Source organism: Puma concolor, chromosome C2 (assembly GCF_028749965.1).
Source record: "Puma concolor isolate L17-30 chromosome C2, mPumCon1.1.hap2, whole genome shotgun sequence".
NCBI lineage: Eukaryota > Metazoa > Chordata > Mammalia > Carnivora > Felidae > Puma > Puma concolor.
The window spans coordinates 98713012-98739480 of record NC_141675.1 but is presented as its reverse complement, the minus strand read 5'-3'; the positions used below and the strand labels follow the sequence as shown (position 1 = coordinate 98739480).

The window sequence follows — 26469 nt, the reverse complement described above, 5'->3', positions numbered from 1 at the left end:
AAGTACACTGGACTTTTTTTATGTTTTATTTATTTTTGAGACAGAGAGAGAAGAGCATGAGTGGGGGGAGGGGCAGAGAGAGAGGGAGACACAGCATCCTTAGCAGGCTCCAGGCTCTGAGCTGTCAGCACAGAGCTCAGCACAGGGCTCGAACCCACAAACCATGAGATTGTGACCTGAGCTGAAGTTGGACGCTTAACCAACTGAACCACCCAGGTACCCCATTACACTGGGGTAGTTTATCCTACACAATATGATATGATTTTGCAGCCCTTTTGTGCACTTTTTCTAATTGTTCATCTAAGCTCTGAACTACCATTTCATTTCTCACTGCTTTCTGTGAGTCTACCTCCAGTAACAACACTTCTCTTTTCCTGCTTCCTTTTCCCCAGCACATTTATATAGTTCTTGTTTGTTTCTTTGTGTTTTTTGTTGCCTTAAATCTGCTACAGAAGATAGTACTAATAAAAAGAGAAAGAAACTTTGGAGTCAGACAGACATGGTTTGAATCCTGGTGTTTTGTAGTTGTGCTTATGTTAACATCCTTGAATCTGTTTCCTCATCCATAAAATGAAAGTTATGAGTATTGTTATGAGAAAAATTAGACAATATCTACACAAGGTTTGGTACACAGTATTGGATCCATAAATAGATTTTAAAATCAGAGATTCCCTCAAGGGCTATCTAGTGTAAAAGTTCTTGGACTTTATCAAATCTCATTTGCTTTCTTAAAAGCATATTTTGCTTATTTCTATGTTCTTAATTGAGATTTCATGACACTTGACAACTAATCTATTCCCATGCTTTGATCAACAGCTTTTCTATTCCATGAACCATTTCACTTATTTCTAAATGGCACCATAGATTCTACTTTTCCTTAAGATCTACTTTTTGTTGATGTCCTTGACTAATTTTAGAGTTACAAAAGTATCTCTGTTCCAGTTAACAGCTTTTGTCTTAACTAACTTTTTTTCTCTTATAAAATCATATATTCTACTTTTAACCTTCAGGACAAAGATCATATGGTCTCTGTTTATAATGCATTGGATATTCTGTAAAAACTATACCACTATTAAGTAATCATTATATATGTGAGCATTCTAGATTCGACAGAATTTATCTACTCTGAGCTCATTAATTCTCATTCCTAGAAGAGCACAGAATATTATATATATATATACACATACACATATGTGTATATATATATATGTACACACATATATATACATATAGTCATTCTGCAAACATTTCATAATCATTTAATGGAGGTCTTCAACATACTAGTATAGACTGGTCTTGTTATTACTATTGGCAAGAAGAGGAAACAAAGATGGAATGATGAAATCTTGTCAGATCTCAAATCCCATGCCACCAGGAAAAACAGAAGTAGGACTCAGTCTCTTATTCTCTGATCTGCTGATACCTTGTTGAGCTAGGTTTACGTTAGCATCAGAGGAAGAAATGGATCTCTTCCTTTCCAAGTATTATTATTTGGAAAAGGTCTCCTCGGTATTAAAGAGGTGGTTCTCTTTATTTTCAAAATAAATAAAAAGCAAATCCTGGTGATTCTTGGGACTTGGGGTTGGAAAGCAGGACAGGAAAACCACAGGCCAGGGCCATAGAGCAGGAAGAAGGTAAAGGAGATAAAATGGGTTATGGGTGCATCCTCATCCATCATTACATGGGAGAGATATTTAAAAAGGAAGGCCACTACCTTCTCTCATCTGAGGCTTTCTCCAGAACCTGTAGGAAAGGAAGGCATACTGCTGAGTCCTCATTTGGGGAGCAGCAGGACAAGGCAGTTTCTCCTTAGTCAAATGAACCCCTTCCTGACAGCTGTGGGGAAATGTGCCACCAAGTCCCTTTGAAAATTACTCCTAAAATTACTAATGTTTACTCAGTTAAAAAAAAACAAAACAAAACAAAAAAAACAACAACTTCAAAAGGAAAACAATGTGGAGAGCAAATAACATCCCAAACTTGATGTGACCCTCCTAACATTTCCATAAGGCCTCTGAAGGTGGAGAGTGGAAAACACCCTGAGCTGGGATTTAGGAATCTTGATTTTAGTTTCAACAATTTCACTATCTGGCTGTGTGGCCTCAGATAAGTGGCTTAACCTCTCTGGCTATGTGATCCTTCATACTTCAAATGATGGAGGTGGTTATTAAGTGATGTCTAAGAGGTCTTCTAGGGGTAAAAGTTTCCCAATTCATAATAGTAATAATTAACGTTTGATGGTGCTACCTATAAGTGGTTTCCACATATATTATCTAATTTGATCCTCATGCCAGTTCTGAGGTAGCATTATTATGATCATGCCCATTTTTACAGGAGAGGTTCAGAAACCACAAAATGGCAGAGTTGGCATTGAACAGATGTTCCCAAGAGGAAAGTACCCCTTCAGTAAAAGAAGCAGCTGATGCTAACAAGGATAAGCAATAGCAGATAATTTAGGCTGGGAGCCCTTGTTTAGGGGTGCAACAGAATTTCTGGATGCTGCATCGGGGCAATGATAATCCACTATGTGGAATGTTATCTGATGATGTATTTATCAAAAAAAAAACTAATAAAAAGAAAATTAAAAAAAGATACAATAATTGTTACTGCACTACACCCTAATGAATTATTGTGTTCAAGGTTCCTACAAAAAAAAAAGTAATATTATACTCGGCTTATGTTTTAATTGATTTATTAATATTTTATCACAGGAATGTAATTTAAGCTCCTCATGATTTAGATCTCATAAACCTTTAGCATTTTGCAAATTCAAATTCCAATTTAAAGCCAGGGCGAGCAATTAACTTTTCTATCATCTTGTCAGGGGAGAAGGTTCGTGTTTAATTTGAGACAAAGTGACAGAAATATATATACACTGTATGCATTACTCCAATTTAATTTATGAGTCAGCACCATCCACCTTCAAAATGTAGATTTAATAGAAGGGGAGGAAGAAAAGGCCGTGCTGTCATGATAGGGCTGTGATATCTGCCCCGAATTTCTTACACATATATCCATAGTCCCCTGTTTCTTGAGATACCAGGCTAGATTGATTGCAGGCCTATTTCCAATTCTTTTGTTTTAAATTCTGTTGGTAATTATTTGCTCATATAGCACACCATCTCATGCATACCACAGGTAGCTCCTACCCCTGTGTCCACGCCTACTCCTAACCCCTCCTCTATTCTTGGTTTCTGAAGAGCTGCCCCTCCAGGTTTATCCTGAAGCTAGCTAAGTGAGACACACTGGGGAAAAGATTGCCTTTCGTTTATTTCTTCATCCCCTTTCTCATTTTCCAAAGCAATCTTTTCAATGCTCTTTACCTAAAACAAATAAGCAGACAAAACAAAAAACAAACAAACAAAAAACAAAAAACCTCCCCACAACTTATAGGATACACATTACAAGTTAAAACCATGGTATTTTCCAGTGATCCTTTACAAAATATTTAAGGACAGGGTCAGAAGAAATGAGCTCAAACCCCAGAAGGTAGTCAGGTGAACTGAAGGGAAGTACTTCCCTTTGGTGGTTATTAAACATTGGAACAGGGCTGCAGAGAGAGGTTAAGGAATTTTTCCTAGCTCTGTTATCCTATAATTCACCAAAGGCGCACAATGCTCTATGCTGATGAGATGAGTTACATGACATCTCCTCCCTGGTTCAATCAAAGGGAAGCAATTTACATCTCAAACCAGTTCTCTCATCAGTGGGACATAAAGACTGCAGAACAGAGACACAGCAAATGTGCTTATTTATACAGCATCAACTCAGTTGCCACTGTTCTTTATTATTTTCCTTTGCTCCCTCCTCCTCTGTATGGTGGCCATTTTGAATAGGATGCTTTAAATTCTAAAGTGAGAAAAATACAGGACTAAGAACAATTCAGGATCAAAATTAACTAAAGATTTCTTGTGATTCTGACAATCACTGGCCTTTGTAGTGTCAGGCCAATCCCTTTGTTCCATTTAAAGATAAAATTGGATTCCCTTTGCAGACCACAAGAAGGGAATTAGAAGATGGTTAATGGAAAACTCTGGAAGGTAGCCTGACAAATGTTTATTCACTTTCCAGGCATGCAATTCAGTGGTACATAAGTGAATGCAGTGCATTTGTCAAAGAAAGGCTATGTTGAATGAGTGTGAGTTCTTCATTCATAAAACAAGCTTATTTTACTAATAGTCTCTATTAATCTCAGCTTAATTATGTCAGACGTTTTGCACTTGCACACAACCGTGAAAATAGCCAAAAGTGCATTTACTGCACCTGCTTAAATGCAGTCATATCCCTAAAAACTACTGCAGGAGCAAAAGCTCCCACAGACATGGCTTTTAGGCAGAATATGGGATTATGGCAGAGGGGTTTAAATACATGAGGTAAAAATGGTAATCATATTCATCAAGTACACAAAGAAGTAAAAACAAGAAGCTCTAGATAATTCTTTTTAGTGGACTCACTAAAATAACAATAACAGCTTGATGAAGAGAACATGATTGTCGAAAGCTTGTCCATTTTACATTTTCTCTTTACACAGTGCAATAAAAAGGGAGCACCTGCAGTTTCTACTTGTGTTTTTTTTTTCTTCTTCTTCTTCTTCTCTGATGTTAAAAGAAATCATGGGCCATCATGTTTGTTTTAGGAGCTAGTAGTCTAATCTCTAATACACACTCCTTACCACAAACTTACATTTGAGCCCTATGGGAATACCTGTGCTGTTCAGAGGCGATCTGCAGTCTCAAAGTACAGTCTTTGCTTCACACCCCTTTTCTTCATTCAAATACGTCAGCCCTTTATCACTTCGGAAATTCTGCTCAAACAGGGCTTCTCTGTCATGAGCCTTTTTAGACAAAATATGTTGTGATTTCCATTATTTGGTTGCATCTACTTTAGTATAGATACCAGCTGCTACAGCATCACCATTGTGGTGTCCTAATACTTATCCAAAAAAAAAAAATATCGTTAACTACACATTGTGGATATTTGAAAGTGCCTAAGAAAGCCATAAACTTAATTACATTGGAGAGCTGGTGTGAGCTCACATGAAATTTGAGCTATCATTATTAAAAATAGAAATTGCATTTACTTAGTGCTTCTTACAGTATACCAGTCAGCCTTAAATTTTCAAGGTTTTATAATGAGACAAAACAATATTTTTAAAGAAAAAACAGAAAATGAAGAATTTAACAGAAACATTTTACATGTCAAAAGAATCATTCTTCCTCTTTGTCCCTTTTTACCTCCCTCTCTTTTCTTCCCTCTCTCCTTTTCTTCCCCTTTTTCCCCCTTCTTTCCTTCTTTTCTTCCCCATTCCTTCCTCCTTTCACCCTCCCCCCACCCTCTCTTCTTTAATTTGGGGGAGGTGGTATTTAACTTTGAGTAAGGAAATCATATTTTTGTTTCAGAATCCATATGCTTTTACTACTCAAAGCACTGAGTTAGAGGAGGAATGAATTCTTATGGCATTCTTTTTTTTTCCCTCGGAGTCTAGAACTATCCTTCAGGTATCAAGCTATTTCCAAACAGTCCTACAACAGCCTCCAATATTCCACACTGTAGTCTGTATTATACCTTGGGAAGGTAGTCTTTCATAAAAGACTGCAATAGTCAGTGAAGAACTATTTTTTTTCCAATTATTTTTATAAAGGCACAGAGTAAATGACAGTGGAATTAGATAAAGCAAAGGTTCAAACTGAACTTCACAACTACAATGTCACTAACAGGCATCATCTGCTTGCGGTTGGTTCTACATATCTAGATTCAAGTCTGAGGCTTTGAATAATCTTTAACAGACAAGACAGGATAAGGGACTAACTCGCCTTTCATGTTCCAATACTATAGAAGGTATTGGAGAAAAATGTCTTTCCACTGTGAATACCATATATACAAAATTCTGAAATTATGTCAAAGTGAGGATCTGATTATGTGTTTTACAAAATGATTTGCCATAGGCTTCCACTGAGGAGATAGCAACTCCAAGTATGTCAAAATTTAATTTTCTTTTATCTTCATAAACTTTTTAAGAAAGGGTGCCATAATATAAGATTTGTCAGTATCTTCAGAACAAGCAGAGGTTTCCTGAGGCAGAAAAATATTATGGATTACAACATTACAACAGACGCTCCTCATACTCCTGCATCTAACAAGATCGGTTCAACCAGTGGGCAGAAGGTGCTTATAGGTGATCATGAGGGTAGATGTTTTCTAAGTGGAGAAAGGCTAAAAAATAAAAGAGCACCTACAGGTGTGCATTCATTCATCTCTCTTGCCCTACAGTCACCCTGCATCTCTCATGGATGTGCATTAACTGTCTTGTGGCATTACTTCTCAAAGCACTCTTGGAGTAGTAAACTTCAGGTGTTACTAGGAGAGATTTGGTCTTGTGCCACCAGACAAGGCATTCAATCCTTCTATGGTTTTACTAAAATCAAAAATAGCATGAAGACACCTTAAAATCTAAGACTGGAACTCACATTGTAAGGATGCCTCAATGTCTTCCGCCATATAAGGTTGTATAAGGAAAATTAAGTGTACATCATATGGGTCAGTTTCTACCTGGCTCTTCAGGATTTTAGAGGTTGTCAAAGGTCATAAAGTATTCCTTCTTTCCTGGGACACGCCAGGCCAAGTCCCACCTCAGGGCTTGCAAACTTTATTTATTTATTTTTTTTAATTTTTTTTCAACGTTTTTTTTATTTATTTTTGGGACAGAGAGAGACAGAGCATGAACGGGGGAGGGGCAGAGAGAGAGGGAGACACAGAATCGGAAACAGGCTCCAGGCTCTGAGCCATCAGCCCAGAGCCTGACGCGGGGCTCGAAATCACGGACCACGAGATCGTGACCTGGCTGAAGTCGGACGCCCAACCGACTGCGCCACCCAGGCGCCCCTTGCAAACTTTATTTTACCTACGCCTAGAATGTTCTTTCTCCAGAGATTGGCATGTTCACTCTCTTTCTTTTATCTGGTCTCTTCTAAAATTGCCTTTTCAGGAAATCTACACTGAACTTAATATTCTAAAAGAGCTTGCCACGCCCCACCCTTGCTACCATACCCTGCTTGATTTTCTTCATTGTATTTATTCTTTCCTAAAATTATCTATTTACTTGCTTCTTATCTGTCTTCTCTACTAAAATATAAGCTTGGTGAGCCAGACTTGTCTTATTCCCTGTGGTATCACTAGTGCCAAGAACTGTGCCTAATGTACATGGTGGGTAGTCACTATATATTTGTCAAATAAATAAAACTTACAACTAAGATACTCAGCTTTGAATTTTCCAATTTAAATTCATTCCATCTGCTGAAGAGAGAGCATCACATACAATGATCCTTCACAGTCTAGACAATGTTTGAAGTAAACATGGAAGAATCACTATTCTGGGAAGAGTGTCTTCAGACCTGGTTTAAAATCACAGCCTGTTGCTGTGGGACATTTATGGTCTGCCATTTTGGTTAGACCACTGAATGGATGGAGTTAACCAAAGGGCTGACAAGACCCACACATGCACACACACACACATGCGTGTGCACACACACACACACACACACGCACACCAAATAAACCCCACAAAACAACAACAAATCAAACAAAAGCCCTCCTTACTCCTGGAATTGGAGTGCATTACTACTTTAGTCCAAGACCACAACAGCTAAAGAAGAGAGGCGAAAAGCAGAAGACTTTGGAAACCATTTCACCAGAGCTGCCACCTGTCATTTATATTAGAAGAAGCAATCATCCATCTGTCCAGACCAGAGAATCATAAAGTCCTAAATATCATATACTGACCCCAAACTAGTGATTTCTTAGACATGTTTTATATCACATAATAATGAAATGGCATGATCTTTATTTATTTTCCTTAGATATACATTGAACATTTTCTTTAAGGTACATTCAACTTTTAAAATATGAACACCAATTAACTGAGGTGTTTTTTGGTAGAGGAAAAAATGTCTATCATAATTTTAGCGGCAATAATAGTTCTGTATATTTCTCTTAGCAAATTTAACCTCACATTTCTAAGCACTATGCAAACATTAATTTACTAAGTTCTGCTGTGTTCTCCATGTGAATTAGATGATCACATCTTCATTATTTTCAGGTGAGAATAACATGGAAGGGCTCATAGCTTGCCAAGACCAAACAGCAATAATAATAATAATAATAATAATAATAATAATAATAATAAAGAGAGATATCTTTTTCTTTTTGAAAGGGAAGATTAATGAAATAAAGTAAGAATATACCTAAAATAGCATATGCTGATAACTCAGCATAGAGGCTAAGGGCTCTGAATAAACATCCCTGAAAATAGTAGAGTCAATCTTTAAAAAGAGCAGTTAGCAATTACTGAGCATTCAATATGTGCTGGGCACTGTTCTAAGAGCTAGAGTACACAAGGACTTTGTTTCTTGCTCACCACTGTGAACTAGGACTGTGCCCAGGCCAGAATGTACGGTGAATCAATACTTGTGATCAATGTATGAATGACAGAAGAATCCTTGGTTCCAAGTGACTCAACTGTCTAGATTTTGTAACACAACCTGTTTGTATGTTGGGAACAGCCTACACAAATGCTTGCTCTTGGAAATGGGGGAAAAAGGAAGAGATTTGACTTGACCTAATGTGTAGGTAAATCTAGGGTAACAATGAGTCTTTTTATAATAGAGTTCATCTATTTAATAAACATTTGTTGAACACACACTATATGCCAGGTATTGTAAGAGGTTCTAGAAATAAAGACAAGGTGCTTGTTGCTGCAGAGCTTAAATTATTGTTTATGTGTCTGAGAGGAGGATATCTTTGTATATAATGTAATTACAAGGCAAGAACTTTCTGTAAACCAGTGATTCTTGTTTGTTTGTGTTTACCATTTTACTATCCTAACTTGCTAATGTTATGATAATTCAGCCCATAAGGAAACTTTAGCAAAATGTAGGTGTACTGATTAATTAAAACATATCTCCATAAAATGGAGTGGCTATCTGACAATTACCTAGACAAATTGAACGCATGGAAGACCATTTAGTCATGAGGGTGAGTTCTGGAAGGTATGAGTCATCTATTTTACCTACCTATACTGTCAATTCTCAGCTTCATCTATACAAGTCTTCAGCTTCATTTGGGCTGTCCCAAATTGGAATCCAGATGCAGCTCTTAATAGATAAATTTAAGGATAACACCATTTCAATGAAAAGAAATAAGTACACAAAATAATATAAGACAAATAAGGTCTTCCCAACTCCCTATCACATATGGACTAATTAGAAAAGTTACTGCTACGAAGGTTGGCAGTCTCACGCGTGTTCACCCTCTGGGACTATAACATGTGCTACTTCCTTCTACTACACAAATTCTCTCAAAGCATAACTGACCAAAGTATAGCTTGTTGAGGAGTATGCATAAATGAATTAATTTCACTCTGATAATCCACTTGAGATGTCTGGTTTCTCTAAAACAATCTCAGTTCTTTTGGCTTTACTTTTACATGAAATTAAGCTTTTGCTTGTTCTCTGTCTCTCTCAAATATAAAATAAAACATGAGAAAAAAAAAGGAGGGATGCCTGGGTGGCTCAGGCAGTTAAGTGTCTGACTTTGGCTCAGGTCATGATCTCACTGCTCATGAGTTCAAGCCTTGCATCGGGCTCTGTGCTGACAGCTTGGAGCCTGGGGCCTGCTTCAGGTTCTGTCTCCATCTCTCTGTCCCCTGCTTGCACTCTGTCTCTTTCAAATATAAAATAAAACATGAAAAATAAATTTTAAAAATTAAGCCTTTGCACATATTTCTACTTGTAAACTGACTCTTCACATATGCTATGGAAGCTGAGCTCTCTAAGAAAACCAAGGGGTCCAAGGCAACCTAAGTTTGACGTTTAACCATTTCTAGCAGCCTACTTAAGGTTCCTCCTCCAAAAATAAAGCTGAAATATATGTTTTAGCTGGGAATTCAGCAATGCTGGCAAAACATTCTAAGTACTTTTTGGCAAATGAAGAAAATTTTAAAAATTACATTTGATTTTCAGTATATTGAAATCAAGAACTAAATACAGGTAACAGATCTGCTTCAACCTGCTGCCCTGTGCATTTGTAATACTGAAATTTGATATCTAAAAATTACTCTTGTATACAGAATTACTCAACATTCCCTTTCTGTTTACACACATTTATGTCAATGATACAACAGCCTCAGGCATGCTTCTACTAATCTCCCTGTACATGTCCATTGACATTGTCTCTATCAAATTCAACCCAATAAAATTAAATGGAATTAAATAAAGCAGTCTGCTTAAACCTCAGTCTTTCTTATCTCTTATTGTATTGTACATCTTATCATTTCTTATTTATTTAGCTAAGGCAAAAAGGTTTCTAGACACAATTACATTTTCTTTCCTGGTCTCCTATTTCTTAAGTATTTTTTTTTTCTTTGAGTAATGTTGTTCATGTCAATTGCCACAAATAAGTAAATAAATAATCCTAATAGTTCTATGAAAATAAAAAGGGTATGATAAAGTAACTGCTATCTCATACCAGAGAAGACATTTTCATGTGATGTTTACCCACAAAATTTTCATCTGATTCCATTCGTTTTCACATAACAATATCTACAACTATTGCCTACTTGCAGAAGATTCCAAGTTGTAGGAGGCAGGTGGGTGGTAGGTAACTCAGAGAGAAACTTGGTAAGGAAGGTTTCCACCACCAGCTTCAGGAGTTAAAGTTAAAAACAAATCAATGAGAATACAAAAGTGGTGGCGATGAAACGCAATTCACTTCCGGTTTCTCCCCCCACTCTCAGGCAAGAAGGTGCCTTCCGTTTTTCCCCATTGTTTCCACATTCCCCTCAACCTGCACATGGGTTTTATGTTTCCCCTTCAAGGCTACCCTTAATATTAATTTTAACCTGATTTCAAGTGTAAATAAATATTTTGGAGTGAGGGGGAAATAAGACACACAATGATTTTCTCTGGAGTGCTCTTTGCCTAAGCAACATCCAGATGACAACCAACCTCATTAATCTCTTGAAAAAAAGTCAGTAAGTTTCTTATGTCCTTCATACAGGATTGCTGTTTATTATAAATTGTGCTGAAGGACCCCACACACAGCAAACTGAAGCATGTGGCATTTAATCCATCACACAGAAGGATCAAGGATTGAGTCAATACTTCTAGGGCTTCTACCCCCCCAACTATGCATTTCCATGGTGCCCATTTCCATGGTGTTTAGACCTTCAAACAAACACATTTGTTTAAAAACAAATACATATGTAGGAAAACAGTTCTCCAGGGCTCTTGCCTTTTCAGCGGTTTTTGGTTGACAGATGACAAATCAGATACAACATTCTGAAATTCTGAGCCTTCTTGTCTTATATAGTGGAGAGAGAAATATCTGGTCCCAGATAGTGGATCTTTCATGGCTTCTATTAAACACGCAAGAGAGTTACAAAATGAGGTCCTAGGATTTTCATCCCACAATGTACTCCTCCTTGACTTCTTTTCACCTCCCATCCGTTGGTTTCAACTTCATTTGGAGGATACATGCAATTATTCTGAACGAAAAACATTATTTTTATTCTCTCTCTCTTTCAAAAAAACAAGTTTTCTAAGAAATTTGTTTCAAAGCAATGCTATCTATAATATGTTAATGTGCTTTTGATACTTTTCTAGATTTCATAAATCTTACCCATCTTAGGAACAGCTGGGATAATTTGAAGGCAACTGAAGAAATCTCTCCTCTACAGTCTTCCTGTGGCTGAAATTCTATCACTTAAAGTTTATAGATGAAAGCAATATCCCTAGAAATCTTTTGATTCTTTGTTAGTCTGGGAAGGATACTATTTTATTCCTATCTTAGAGATGAGGAAACTAAGACATAGAGAAGTTAAGCAACTTGCCTAAAGTTTCTCGGTAAGTCAAAGAGTCAAAATTTGAACTCACGGAGTCTAACACCAGAGCCTTAACTATGACATTATACTGCTTCCCTGCAAATAGAGGTTAGCAGAGAAGAATGACTAAATGCCTCATTTCACCACTTACTAGCTATGTGACTTGAGCAAGGGTCTCAATCTCCCTGAACCTTTATTTCCTTGTGCAAATAAAAAGTAGCTAGCCTTCACTGAGTACTACACTATGTCCCAGTCTTCAAAGCTAAGTGTTTTATATGTATTATTTCATTTGATTCTTACAATAACTCAACAAGGTATATAATACTATCATCCCCAATTTAGACATGAGGAAACTGAGGTTAAGTAACTTGCTTATTGTTAGACAGCAAGCGGGGGAGACGGAATTTGACTAAGGGCAATCTCACTATAGAAATCATACATTTAATCATTAAATTTGGTGATAATAACCAATAGTATTTACCTCATTGAGTTTTGGGCTTTATTTTGGCCAGGATTAAATTAGGTAAACCATGTGTGATGGTTACTTTTACGTATCAGCCTCACTGGGCCACAGAGTGCCCAGATATTTAGTCTGATATTATTCTATGTGTATCTATGAGAGTGTTCCTGGATGAGATTAACATTTGAATTGGTAGACTGAGTAAAGTAGATTGCCCTCCCTAATGTGGGTGGGCCACATACAATCAGCTGAAGGACTGCATAGAACAAAAAGGCAGATCCTCCTTGGAGTAACAGAGAAATTCCCTTAACTTACTGCCTTTGAGCTGGGACATCAGTGTTTTTCTTTCTTTGGATTCTAACTAAAACACTGATCCTTCCTGAGTATTGAGCCTACTGGCCTTTGGACAAAAACCACCCCATCGATTTCCTGGGTCTCCAGCTTGCCAACTGCAGATCTTGGGATTTATCAGTCTTCATTATAATGTGAACTAATGCCTTAAAATAATTTCATATATGCATAAATACAACCCTGTACATATCTATCTCCTATTGATTTGTGTATATGTATAATGTATATATACATATATATCTCCTATTGGTTCTGTTTCTCTAGAGAACCCCACAAATAATGGCATGTAAAGTGCCTAGTGTCTGACATACAGAAATAGTCAATAAATGCTTCTTAAATTTCTTTCCCAAGTAAAGCCAACATAAAAGAAATTATAAAAGGGCAAAGCCTCCTTCAGTAATGAGAGCAAAGATCAGTGCAGAGGAAGAAGATGAATAGTCTGTGGGCCCTGGGCTCTTAAGAAAGGAGTGGGGGCAAAGGGGAGTGGTTAAAACACAATTTGCAGCAGGTCAGATGCTTAGCTTCTTTCTGTAAAAGAAGAGATGGTAGACACACTGGTTTGATCTGGACATCTAGAATAAAAGCTACTAGCATCTTTCCCTAAGTAACATGGAAGGGAATTTTGGTTCCCTACCATAATGACAAACTCAGTGAGAATACAGAAGTGAACTTCTCCTTACAGAGGTAAAAGGTTACAGGGAATGAATTGACAGAAAAGGTCAGGTTTGTTTAATGCCTGACTTACGGTGCACTAATCCAACCAATCCAGCTCCTACATATGTACTTTGTTCCCAGCTATAAACTATGGGGAATAAAAAGACTTCTCTATGGAACAGGTTAGGGCCCCAAGTTTTTCAGCTAAAAACATCCTAGAAATGGCATATTGAAGTTTCCTAACGTATGTGATTTACACTGATACCCTTGAAATACTGACTTAATCACTCCTATCCACCACGGCCATCACTCACAAACATCTCTCCTTGAACGTCTCCTTCTAAATATCATTATTCAGTTAGGGTTAGCCAGTAATGTGACCTCAAGAAGTCCACACAGGAGGAAAAAAGTGGGCTTTCCTCTTAAGAGAGTGTGTGTTTTGCCCATCATCTGAGCTAAAAAACAAGGAAGCTGCAACAGCTGGGAAAAGAAGGAAAAGCAAATTTAATTCTTTAATTGTTAAAATAGAAAATAAAAGCAATTTGTACAATTCCAATGTGTGGCATCTATGCTGATTTTCTCAAGGAAAAGTGCTTATTGTCAACCAAATCCCCAGAGTAACCACAGCTGACACACTTCTCAGCATTAGAACGCTTGGCAACTGGCAATAAGGCCTGTTCCTTTCCCAGGCAGATGAAAAGCCAGGCCCTCCCCAAACAAAACCAGTGCAGCTTTTCTTGACTCTTCAGCTGCCTGCGTGTCTTCTGAACATAGCAGTTTGTCCTGTGCAGTGGGACTCTTGTGGAGCAAATGTATGTGGCCCAAAGCACCAAAACCAATACAATGAATATTTTTATTCTTTTGGCTACTTTAACTAAGGAACCCTTACTGCCCACTCAAACGTTGCCACTGCTGATGTACACATAATTGTACAAAGACCTGAGGAGTACTGTCGATAAACAGAAAAATAAGTCCTGCTAAAGAATGCCTAAACATTGGGGCGCCTGGGTGGCGCAGTCGGTTAAGCGTCCGACTTCAGCCAGGTCACGATCTCGCGGTCTGTGAGTTCGAGCCCCGCGTCGGGCTCTGGGCTGATGGCTCGGAGCCTGGAGCCTGTTTCCGATTCTGTGTCTCCCTCTCTCTCTGCCCCTCCCCCGTTCACACTCTGTCTCTCTCTGTCCCCAAAATAAATAAACGTTGAAAAAAAAAAAAAAAAAAAAAAGAATGCCTAAACATGCAAAGGAATGCAAATCCTTTACCATACACAGGATCTTTGTTTATACCAGTTGCGCATGGCCAATAGAAGAGGACATGAAAAACACTTTTTAATAAACAAATTGTCATCTCGCATTAGCTTATACCAATAGAATTCTTCCAAGGTTTTTTTCATAATAAAATGTGTATAGATTGTTTTGATTATTTTTCATTCTCATCAGAGGGAAAAAAAATCACCTAACTTAAAGTGTTTCCTCTTGTGGAAAGCAGGAAGCCAATTTCAAAGGCTACCATTTTAATAACAAACGACTTCATTTATACTTTTGTTAAAAAACAAGCCTATTTCCTTATCTGAGTTCTATGGAAGTCTTTCTTACTTTTCACACATTAAACTGCATGTGTGAAATTCTATCAGTGTTATTACCAATATTTATTCCTGATGGCCACAGCTTTTCTAATCTTTGTGTAGCCATATGTTTAACGTTACATAATCCAGTGGGAATTCCTTTTTAAAATACAATAAAATAAATGTGGGTTTATTAAACTATGTTCTTTTTTTTTTAAATGCCAAAAGTAAAAACACAAGAAAGTTTCCCAAATGGACATTAGATAATGTATACAGTTCACCTTATAAAAGATGTTATTTATGTCAGGAAGTCTTCACACAGACGTGGAAATCCCAGCCCTGGGCTGGCACCAAGTTCCCAGACACATCAACTGAAGTATGTCCACATATGTCAGTAGTCAATCTCACAGAGAATGATTTCATGACACAACAGTTACGCTGGTTGAACTATAACTAATTCCTAAATAACAACGACAACTAACAGCGTTTTATCAGATAATGTTTACTTGCTATCATTTCTTATAGGAATCTTGATTAATTACCTCTCATCCTCCAAAGATTATTCCAAAACATAATAGTGCCTGAAATAAAAAGTTTTTTCCTCTGAACCTAAGCATGAATTTGCTGTGGTTAATATGAAATTGCTTTGCAGAGCTGACCCCTCACAAGTAAAAAAACATGAATTAAGAGCAGCATGTAGGTGAAATGTACTAGAAATCAGGCCATCTTGAGGGAACTGCCATCTGATACGGATCACATACTAGTCGGCCATCATCCTTCCTCTCCTGTATTTTTCTGGTGTTAAACTTAACATCAAGAACAACTGATAAACAGAGCATAAATCACAGAAGCCCACAGATTCCTGAACACTGGGATAATTCTGAGCCTCACTTCTTCACTGTGTTGTGTTGGTGATGGAGGTGGAAATGTGAGAACAAAATTGTGGCGATGTTTTACCTAATCTTGATTAAAAAAAAAAAGCTGCCAAGGAGAAAACACATTAAAAAACAAAACAAACAAAAGAAAAAAAAAAGCCCATTTTGTTTAGTTTCTCAAAACAAAACAAAACAAAACAAAACAAAACACACCAAAAAGAGGGAGAGAAGAATCCCTCCTCTTTGTCTTAGCCACATTGAATATGGACAGAAACAGTGCCCTAGAATCTCTCTCATTTTCACCTCCAGCACCGACCTCTCCTCATCTTGTCTTTTCCTCACAAGTATCCCCCACTCCTTTCTTCTTCCCATTGTTCTTCCCATCTCTGTTCTTTTCCTCTTATTCTAGTAAACTCTTGCCACTGGGTAAGTCATCTGCCTCTCCCCCAGCCAAGGTCACTTTTCCAGTTGTTTTCCATTCCCCTGGTTCTACATTACCAAAGTCCTGACACTTCACCAGCATGAACAGAATTCTTAGAAGGAAGGGAAGGAGGGGAACTGAGAAGAATTTTCTTCTGTGATAGAAGAAAGTCAAGGGATATGAGCACTCATATGAAAATATGCAGGCCTCAAATTTTGTAAACCACTTGATGCTATCCTCTTATTAAATCCTCTGCACATCGCATCTCCCATGTCATATTTTGGTTAGTTATCAGTCATAGATAGTTAACTTTCAACACACAGGGTAGGGAAGTTAGGTTACTCCCTGGCATCTTTTTTTCATCAGGTCTATGGGTCTATGTCTACGCCCCAAATGCAAAAATCCATTAAACCGATTTTTCAGTATCTCTGACTTCTTACAGTCTTCTGATAGCCATCATTTTATTTTTATTTTTAGAAGACCTTTTCACCTTCTTCTGGCCAGAACAATATTGTTCTTATTCATTTTCCTTTCCTCCCCAAATATCTTACCTCTGGCTTAACATTACATGTGCTACTAGTACAAAATTCATTTTTCTCATTAAACAAGACCATTGTCTTCAAATCATGAGATCCAAACCATCCAAAGTAGGAGCCCTCTTTAATTATAATCAATAGAAGTGACTTAAACTCATATACATTTAAATGAGAGGTAGAAAGTGATGTTAAAGGATACATGGTTCAGGAAGATGAAGTGAATTATTTAAGGTCATAAAGCAAGTATGGAATCCAGCTTGGACTTGGATTCAGACCTTCTTTCTGACATGATCCCTCATTGTTTTTTCCTTGCATTCATTGATTGCTAAATCTCACCATTTCTTTTTTCACACATAAAAAAGCTCCTGTCCATATTCTTGTGACATAGTGTTGTCTTGAACACAAAAATACATTCATGTTGGAAAGTGAAGATTATTCACACAAAACATTAAACAGCTTGTAGGTCCTTCATAATACATTCCCAATTTAACTTTCTAGACTTTCTTTCTGTCACCTGATCCCCTGCTTTCCTGCCACCAATCAACTGTTTGTACACATAAGCTCTTATTCCTGCATAAAATTTATTTTTCTTCCCTCTTTCCTCCAGGAAAAGAAAATAAGAACTTTTTTTAAAGGGCAAACTTAGACATTATTTGTTCTTGGAAGCCTTCCCAGTATCTACTACACGAAGCCTCAACATCTTCTCTTCCTCAACACTTTTCCTACTCGTAGATCATATGTGTTACTGTTTTAAAACTCGTGCCCCTTGTTAGCTTGTGAGATTCCTCTTGGAAGAGCACATGATAAATATTGGGAATACAAGAATTAAAGACACTATCCTTGCCCTCAAGAAGTTTCCAGTATGGTCAGAAATCAAAAACATAAACAACTATAGTCCAGCTCTGACTTAAACAGCATATTTCTGTATAATTGACTTGAGTTATAGTTGCACATATTTTTTGTTGTTGCAATCAAGGCTATATTACATATGGTAAACACAAGTACCCAAAAATTGACTCAGAAAAAGCAGGCAAGTAGTCAACGTACATAAGAAGGAGAGCAAGGAGAAATAAACTATAAAGATGTAATGGGAGAAAAAATACCAAGTTAATTGAAGTACAGGCTTAATGCAAGAAAAAGCAGCTTGGGGAAAGGAAGTTGAATTAGTTCAAGATATTTTTGGTAGCAAGAGCCAGAAAGGCTACAGTTGCCAGAAATGAAAAAGGGACTGACTATGGAGCAAAGCTATGTTCCAGGGTGCCGCTGGGCATTGACTTCAGTGATTTATATTGTTTATTTCAACTAATACTCATAACCACCCTGTGAAATAGGAACTATGAGGAAACAGAGGCTCAAAGCAGTTATGACTTGCTCAGCTAGTAACTGAAAGAGCCAGGATTCAAACTCAGTAACGGTGGATTCCAAAGTCCACCCTTTATATATTCAATTTTGACCTAAATCCAAGGAAGCTGTGTCCACAGAATTAGTCAAAAATTACCTTATTTTCTCAAAGATCAAAGTCTAAGAGAGACTGTGTATGAACCTAAAGCTCTTCACATCATTAATAGAGAATAAATTCATTTTCTAGTATAATCAGATTATCTAAATAACTCTAGCACAGCATATTTGAAATGAAGATACCTTGGAAACCATCTAGTACAACTTCTTATTTAGCAAATATAAAGATACTAGTGCTAGCTAATTGAATTATATAGATTACTAAGGAGAAAAGTTTTGAGAAGGAATAAAGTACAAACTCTGTGTTCTTAAGCCTGCAGATCATGAGAAAAATACCATCTTGTCCTGTGTGGGTGAGCTCCATAATGCTGGGCACTTGTTTCTTTTTGAATAATTGCATCTCCATTATTCAGGATGGTAAATGGTACTTTTACTGGCACATAATACACATTTTATAAAATAGTAGTAGGTTCATAAAGGGATGAGTGGGTCTGTGTGTGGGAGTGTGTGTGATGTGGGTGCAAGTGTGTAATTAATCAGAAGTTTGGACATATTAGCTAAATTAATTTTTGTTTGCCATTTGGTTCATATCATTTTCTCCTTGAAACCTTCCAGCAACCTCTTAAAATGCCTTACATAGCAAGGTCTCTACTTTAAAATGACTTCATCAGAAATCAAGTTTAGTATACTGTCAATGAGTGGAACTAGCAAGGTATCCTTTGGGTAGAATCATTGGGAATTTTTTAAACTTATCAAGAAATAACTCAAAAGACTTTTGATAAAGTGGTAATATGAACATTTCATCTTAATCTTAGTTTTGGGGGGGGATGGGGAACACAGAAGCAATGTTTCATTTCTAAAACCATGTTCCCATGAAGCTGAGCAGAAGGACTGCTTATAACAGAATTTTCCAGCCAAATTCTCAAAGGGCCCCCAACAGGCTTTCTCAATTTGTGGGCGCTGTCCTCTAACAATCTATTCCTTTCCAGACTCTCCTTGGAAACCAAAGATTTATGACATTCTCTTCATATTTTAAAATGAAATTGGTCCTGGTTAAAATAAAAATGAAAACTGAAGGCCTGTCTTTATTCCAATACCAGTGCTGTCTGGACAAATCCCTCATTAATATGTCCTACTCTGAAGATATCACCCATGACTTTGCCTCTGTAGGAGTCTTACCATTATTTGGACATTTCCAGAAATCAAGCTCACTACAGGCATTTGTGAAGATGAGCTATACTTAGGCAGAGGCCTGAAAAGGAAAAGTAAGTAAATACTTGGTTTATCAGGTTGTAAAGGGGGAAGCAGACCCTCCCTTTTATAAATGACTTCTAAATCTCCTGCTCAAATTCCAGAGTAAAGGAAAAGTCACATGGACCGAACATATTTCTTTAAAAAAAAAATGAATATTCACTTAGTAATCCTGAAATGCTTTCTGCTCTTTGAATACATTCAAACAAGTGGGTATCGCAGCATTTCATGATAGCTTATCAAACCACAGAATAGAACAGGAGGAGTGAATAAAAAGGGCTTTCCTAGGGGAGCTCCATGGTCATTGTTCTATAAAAACATATGAACATATTGCTATAAACTCATCTTCACAGGAAGTCACCCAGCTTAATAAGCACAGACCTGCAAGTTAATATTAAAATTCACTTTGATTTCTGCAGCAACAAGGCTGATCCAACTAGGAGCTATTACATAAAACTCTTATTGTCATATTCGTCATCACCACCCTCAGTAGAGACCACTGCCAGCACCAAGAAGCCCTCAGTTCATCTCAGGAAATATGCTACACAGACGGCCATCCCACTAACAATGTGGTGGTGAGATGGCCCTGTTTATTTTATCAGAATGGCACTCCTTTAATTGTTCAATTCTCTTTATTGATGTCCTCTTTCATGTATAGGTCTATTAGATTCTACTTCCTCTACTGTCCTCCCAGGAATTGGTGCTTGCCAACTACAATAAGTTGTTTTGACAACTTGTCTAGCTATACAATACTCTGTTTCTTTCCCTCTGCAGTCTTTTTGGCTTCAAATGAGTGCCTTCAAAATATAGCAGAGACTATCCAACCAAACTACGCAACAGGGGGAAAAACAGCTTTCGATGCGTAAGCACCGTCCTGCCAAAACCACAGTCTTTCGTGTGCTCATAGTTCTCTCTCCTTTCCTCCTTATTTTTATGGAAAAATCCCCTTGCTATCTTGTCTACTCCTATCTTAATAAGGAATGACTGCCGTGACTACCCCATCAACCAACGCCATTCACCGCCAGCACCTCTGCTCTCCTCGTGTGCTTCAAGAAGAACTGATTAGCACTTTGCATAATTAACCTGATTAGCACTGTGCATAATCAAACTGATTAGCACTTTGCATAATTAAAAAGAAATAATAATAATAACAATAATAAGCACTAAGTAATATCAAAAGCTGTTAGTCCCACAGCCCTTTGGTTACCTCCAAGATGAGTTCGGTAGGGCATATTTTGCACCTTCACATGGAAATCTTTTCTTTTACTCAAAAGTCAAGAAAAATACATTAAAATGCTTTCAATACATAGACCCATCATGATTTTAATATCCATATCAGTTATCAAAATAACCATTTTTGCCCATGTGTGCATTCCTCAGTTTCAGCCTTGCATATTTTACCTATATAAAAATGGACAACAGGTGGCTATAAAACCAAATAGATAAAAAATGTTTGGAATCAAATTAGAACAAGGATGTATGCTTCTTTCTTTTTTTAATTTTTTTTTAGTTTATTTATTTTGAGAGAGAGAGAGAGAGAACATATGTGCAACTGAAAGAGGGGCAGCAGAGAGAGAGGGAGAGAGAATCCCAAGCAGGCTCTGCACTGTCAGCATGGAGCCTGATGTGGGGCTCAATCGCATGAACCATGACATCATGACCTGAGCTGAAACCAGAAGTTGGATGCTCAACTGACTGAGCTACCCAGGCACCCCCAGGATGTATGCTTCTTACGTAGCTATAGAACTATCCTATGCATTGTTTCTGGGTGATAATGAGGTATATGAAAAGAATTGAACAGCTTTTCAGGAAAACCTGGCTCTGATATTTACCCTGTGACCTCAGCTAAGTCACTTAACTTCTCAGTAGTTCAGTTCCCTCACCTGTGAAATGGAAATAATAAGGCCAGTTCTGAAACCTCAAAAGTTGCTGTGATAATAAAATAAAACAGTAATTTAGGAAGGTACTTTGTAAACTGTAAGGCACTACCTATACATGAGATTCCCCAATTCTAGGTCTCTAAACCTCTTATCTCCTAAATTTTATTTCATACCATGGACAATCTTAAACATTATGAACAATAATATAATTTTATATATTTAATGCCTTAGAATTAAAAAGTTATAAAATTTTTTGCATACTTTACCTTATTTCCTATTCAGTAGCTGAATGTGATTAGAATTTTGACTTGGAGTTATAATTTAGCTTTTGTCATTCATGTATCCATTACACAGCTCTCATTTGTGTTTCTACAGAGGTTAAAATCAAGCTGTTGCTGGAAATGCATAAGAGAATAGAAGAAAATCTAGTATGTTTGTATTAACTTGGTACTGCAACTTAGAGAATTCTGCAACTTGCCTTTTCTCTACCAACCATGGCCAACCATCTGCTCCTGGTGACCTTCAAAGGATTCATTCCTTCAATCCCACTTTCCTCCAGGAATCTAGGAAACCATCTCAGATACTCTTCAGTCAGAATTTCTCTCCCTCTTGCTCTCTCTCTCTCTTTTTCTGGTGCTCCCATAATATTTTAGCTGTAACTCTACTGTGTATGGTTTGCTATGTTTTAAGTAGGTGGTATGTGTCTGATTCCTCTGGAACACTAGGAGCTCCCAGAGAGAAACCACTCTGGCTTTTCATCTTTGCCCCCCACAACAGCTGCCACAATGAGTGATGGACATGGTGAGCACTTGACACATTTGTTACTGTGGGCTTGAGGAAACTAGACAGTAAAGTATGTATTTCACTGTGTGCTTAACCTGTAACTGCTGTATACAAATCTGGGCAATTGCTTTACTAACTGTTTGCTGGGGACTACAAAGGTATTTGACATACCCATAACCACTTTATTGACCATTAAAATGTTTAACATATGTCAAATTACTTTTTCTTTATTTACTCAATCATTCATTTAGTCTTTCAAAAATAAATGTGAGTGTCTAGTAAGTGCTAAGTATTGTGCTAAACATTCAATATAGCATTGATCAAGCTCAAAAAGAACTGTTGGTTCCTCTAAAGAAGTTTATGGTCTACGTATCTTTTAAGGAGCCTACAGTAGCTTTTATAAGGCTGGGGTGGACTAGCTTGGAAGGGGAACCTTAAAGTAGCCAAGATCATCAGTTGCAAGCTACCCACCATGGAGCCATAAGCCTCTCAACCTAAAGGAAAGGAACCCACAAAAGCAGTCAGTGTTCCTGAGCCAATCATCCATTTTACAATTCATTTAATTCAAGAAAGAAAATGCTGCTGTGGAGATTATTCAAGTCCAAATGTTCCTGGTGAAGGTGCTTCCAGTAATTCTGGGAAGGAAGCCAATCCCCTAGTTTTATATGTAAATATTTAAAAAACACACACATATATATAAGCACAAAGGAAAGGTCAGGAAGACGTAAGTCTTTTAAAAATCTATTTTAATAATTTTTTTCTATAACTGTCCACAGAAGTTTGGGCTTTTTTGTAGCCTTACATTTTCTTTTACACAATACACCTGCTTTTTTTTTCTAAACTAAATATTTCTTCCATCTAATGACTCTCTTTATTAGACAGCATCTAATTTGCATACATTTACATACAATTTAACTGCTAGCTTGTGAGAACAAAGAAATGGCTCTGTATTGTACTGAAGGACAATACTCAGTAAAGGAAGGTATAAAAACCAACCAGCTCAGTGACTGTGTAAGCTCTTTGTTTCAAATATACCAGGCTTTTTTTTTTTTTCAACATACCAGTTAAAAGGGGCAAAAATTATTTCATCAAACAATGAACGATACAGCACTACTTTGTTTAACTGCCCATTTCTTCCCCAGCTTGGTTACTACAATTAAGGGGTCCAAGTTCCCTGAATCTACTATAATTTCCTTTATTAGATTTGATGGATTCAATCCCTCCACATATTTTTGTTTAGAGTCTTATTCCTAAATCCACCTGGGATTCCACTGTGATAAAGCTCTGTTCCGATGCTAATTTGTGCTGCCACAGGCCTTGTTCCACTAACCGTCAGGGTAGATATGACATGCTGTTCACCAGTGAAAAATGCCTACCCTTACCCTTAGTAAGAACAGATTTTACTGAGACTTCAGGGCTTTCTGTACGTTATGAACCAACTCTTCAAAAGAAATGTTTTTCAGCATCCACTGGGGAGTAGATGGGAAAGGAAGACCTGAATATAGGGAGAGAATATATGCTGAAGGAGAAGTGAGAGATAAAGAGTTGAGTCAACTGCTCTCCACTTTGCAATGGCACCATTTTTGTAAGTCTCCAAACCCGGAAGACTACTGAGAGATTTGAATAAGAGAAGAAAAGAAAAAAAAAGAAAGGAAAAAAAAAAAAAAGAACTGGAAACCAGGGGTCCTTGATCCTCCTTTGAAAGTGAATTCATACACTCTGTGACACAGGGTAAGTCACTATGACTCTTCTCTGTACCTCTCATCTTTGACGCATGGAAAGGGAGATTATAGAAAGCAATCTTGAAGAGTTTGTTCAGTGTTTTGTAAATATTAACTATTGAAAACACATGAAATAAGTAATAAAGCTGCGGTCACAACCAACTGAAAATAAACACTAGAGGGATTTGAGTTTCTGAAATGCCATGTGTAAAATACCACAAAAAATGAAATATGGTATACAAAAATACTTTAAAATTATAACAAATGATACAGATATAAGGCAATATAGGAGGACAAACCAAAAAACACAAAGCCGCATATGAATTGGCCCCACAGGCTCAATGAAAATATAATCCATAAGTGGGTGCTAAAAGAGGTCATGGAAGATGCATTTTCTTGGAAATGCATTTAATATCATTAGTTTGGCCTGTTTTCTGCATCTGATAATGCAGATTTACAATTTTAATGACCAAAAGAGGTGTGAACTTGTCAGTGATAAGTGAAGAAATTCTACCACTCTGTGGGGCTGCAGAATGCCCACATGATTTGGAACCTTCAGCAGCCAAACAGATTGCACAATCTCTACCAGCGATCTTGAAGCATGTCTGATTTTTCCACCTGGTGAGAAGAAGCCTGAGTTAGAGACTTGTATTAATGCTGGAGTGCTGGCGTAGACCAAGTCTGCCAACTTCCTAACCCATAAGCAATTCCAAATAATGATCCAAAATAGCACTTAAAAGAAATGATGAGACGCTGTCCTTTTAAAAACCCCTAGGTACTGACTAGATTCTAGTCCCTATAATGAGGGGAAAGGAAGGAGTTGATCCGCTGAAAACCATGACTTAGCTCGAAAAATCCTTAAATTCCAGGGAACCTGACCCTGACCCCCATACCCCATGCTCCATGACAGATTGAGGCAATCACCTCGTGAGTGACTGTCAGTAAGTTTTACGTGTAAGTTCTGTTTCTAAGGCTCATTAGCTATCTCCTGTTGATATAAATTTGAGGTTGTACTTATTTTTCATGTCACAGAATATTATCTGTTGACACCCAGCCTCAGACCTATTTTCTACACTCTGACAGATTAAATTCTGCCTTGTTTGTTTGTAAAGCATCTCCTAATACTAACTCAGCCAACATCACCTGTGTTGGAGGTGGTTAAGATCCACCTCCCCAAAGCATGTTACCACGGTGACAAAGTAGTGACCTAATTTGCACACACCTGCTGGGTTAATTGGGCCAAAATGAAAGATGATATATATGCTCAAAATCCAAAACTGATTTTTTTTCCTCAAAATTAAATATTTGATTTTTTTAAATTAGCAGTTTCTAAAGCTAAGTAACATACTCCAGGTGTGCATTTGCCAGTTAATATACCCTGAATGTTTCATGACTCTTGAGGAGCAAAATATATTGAGTGATGAATACAAATCTTTTATGTATTTTCTGTGTGCAATGATTAGTATGAGTAAGTGGTCTCAATCACTGAATACATGGGGTGTGCCTGAGGGGTCAAGCCATTGCCTCAAAGCAAATAGGGACATTTCAACTGTGCCAAGTTAACATTCAGAGTCTGAACCGCTTCTGAAAATGCAAGTTCATTTTGGAGCTGCTCTCCATAGCCTGTGGCAGCCTGCAACATCTCCTAGACAAAAATGTCACTTAACTCTGGTTGACCTCCTCTACCCCTCTGTACTCATCCTTCTGAGACCACTGATAGTTTTTCTTTGAGCCATATAAAGTTACATATCAAGAACTGATTAAGATATGAGCAGACACTTGCAAAGACTGCTGACCAAGCCGCAACAACAGGTAAGTGGTATAGCTAAATGCGTCAAAAGCTTGAAAAATGCATATATTTGTGACTCTATTCTGCTTATAGTAATTTATCCAAAGGACATAATCAGGGATGTTCATAAAAATGTGTACACAACAACATTCATCATGTTATATTTTTTAAATTTTTTTAATGTTAATTTATTTTTGAGACAGGGAGAGACAGAGACAGTGAGCAGGAGAGAGGCAGAGAAAGAGGGAGACACAGAATCTGAAACAGGCTCCAGGCTCCAAGCTATCAGCACAGAACCCAATGCGGAGCTCGAACTCATGAACTGTGAGATCATGACCTGAGCAGAAGTCAGATGCTAAACCGACTGAGCCACCTAGGTGACCCATATGTTATTTTGAATAGAGAAAAACTGGAAGCAACTTGCATGTCCAAGAGTAAGAGATTGGCTAAATTATTATAACACATCCATTGAGTGGAACACTATAAAATCAACAAAAAAATCATGCCACAGAAAATTTATTTATTAACACAAACAAATGTTCACAATATATTGCTAGTTGAACAATCAGAATCCACAATCACGCAGAGTATAAGCCTATATTTTTGAACGCACACATACACACATCAAAATGTTAATAATGATTGATCTTCTAAGTGACAATCATAATATCAAGGGTGATTTTATTGTCTTCTTTTCTGCTTTTTTTCTGTTTTCCAAATAGTTTTACAATGCTGATGTCTTACTTTTACAATAGAAAAATGAACATTCTATTAAAAATAAAGGGTAGAGGGGCGCCTGGGTGGCGCAGTCGGTTAAGCGTCCGACTTCAGCCAGGTCACGATCTCGCGGTTCG

At 37.4% G+C, this 26469-nt stretch overlaps 1 protein-coding gene across 43 annotated transcripts in view; it reads right to left on the bottom strand.

Annotated features, from left to right (window-relative positions):
* ZBTB20 (zinc finger and BTB domain containing 20) overlaps window positions 1-26469 on the bottom strand; it is a 780465-nt gene that overhangs the window by 526617 nt on the left and 227379 nt on the right. For 9 of the 43 annotated variants that reach the window (XM_086676282.1, XM_086676280.1, XM_086676285.1 and 6 more), the window contains one exon: window positions 19371-19443. The exons of the other annotated variants lie outside the window; for them this stretch is intronic. The gene's annotated coding sequence lies outside the window, so the exon portion shown is untranslated. The remainder of the gene's footprint in view (window positions 1-19370; window positions 19444-26469) is intronic. 43 annotated transcript variants of the gene reach the window in all.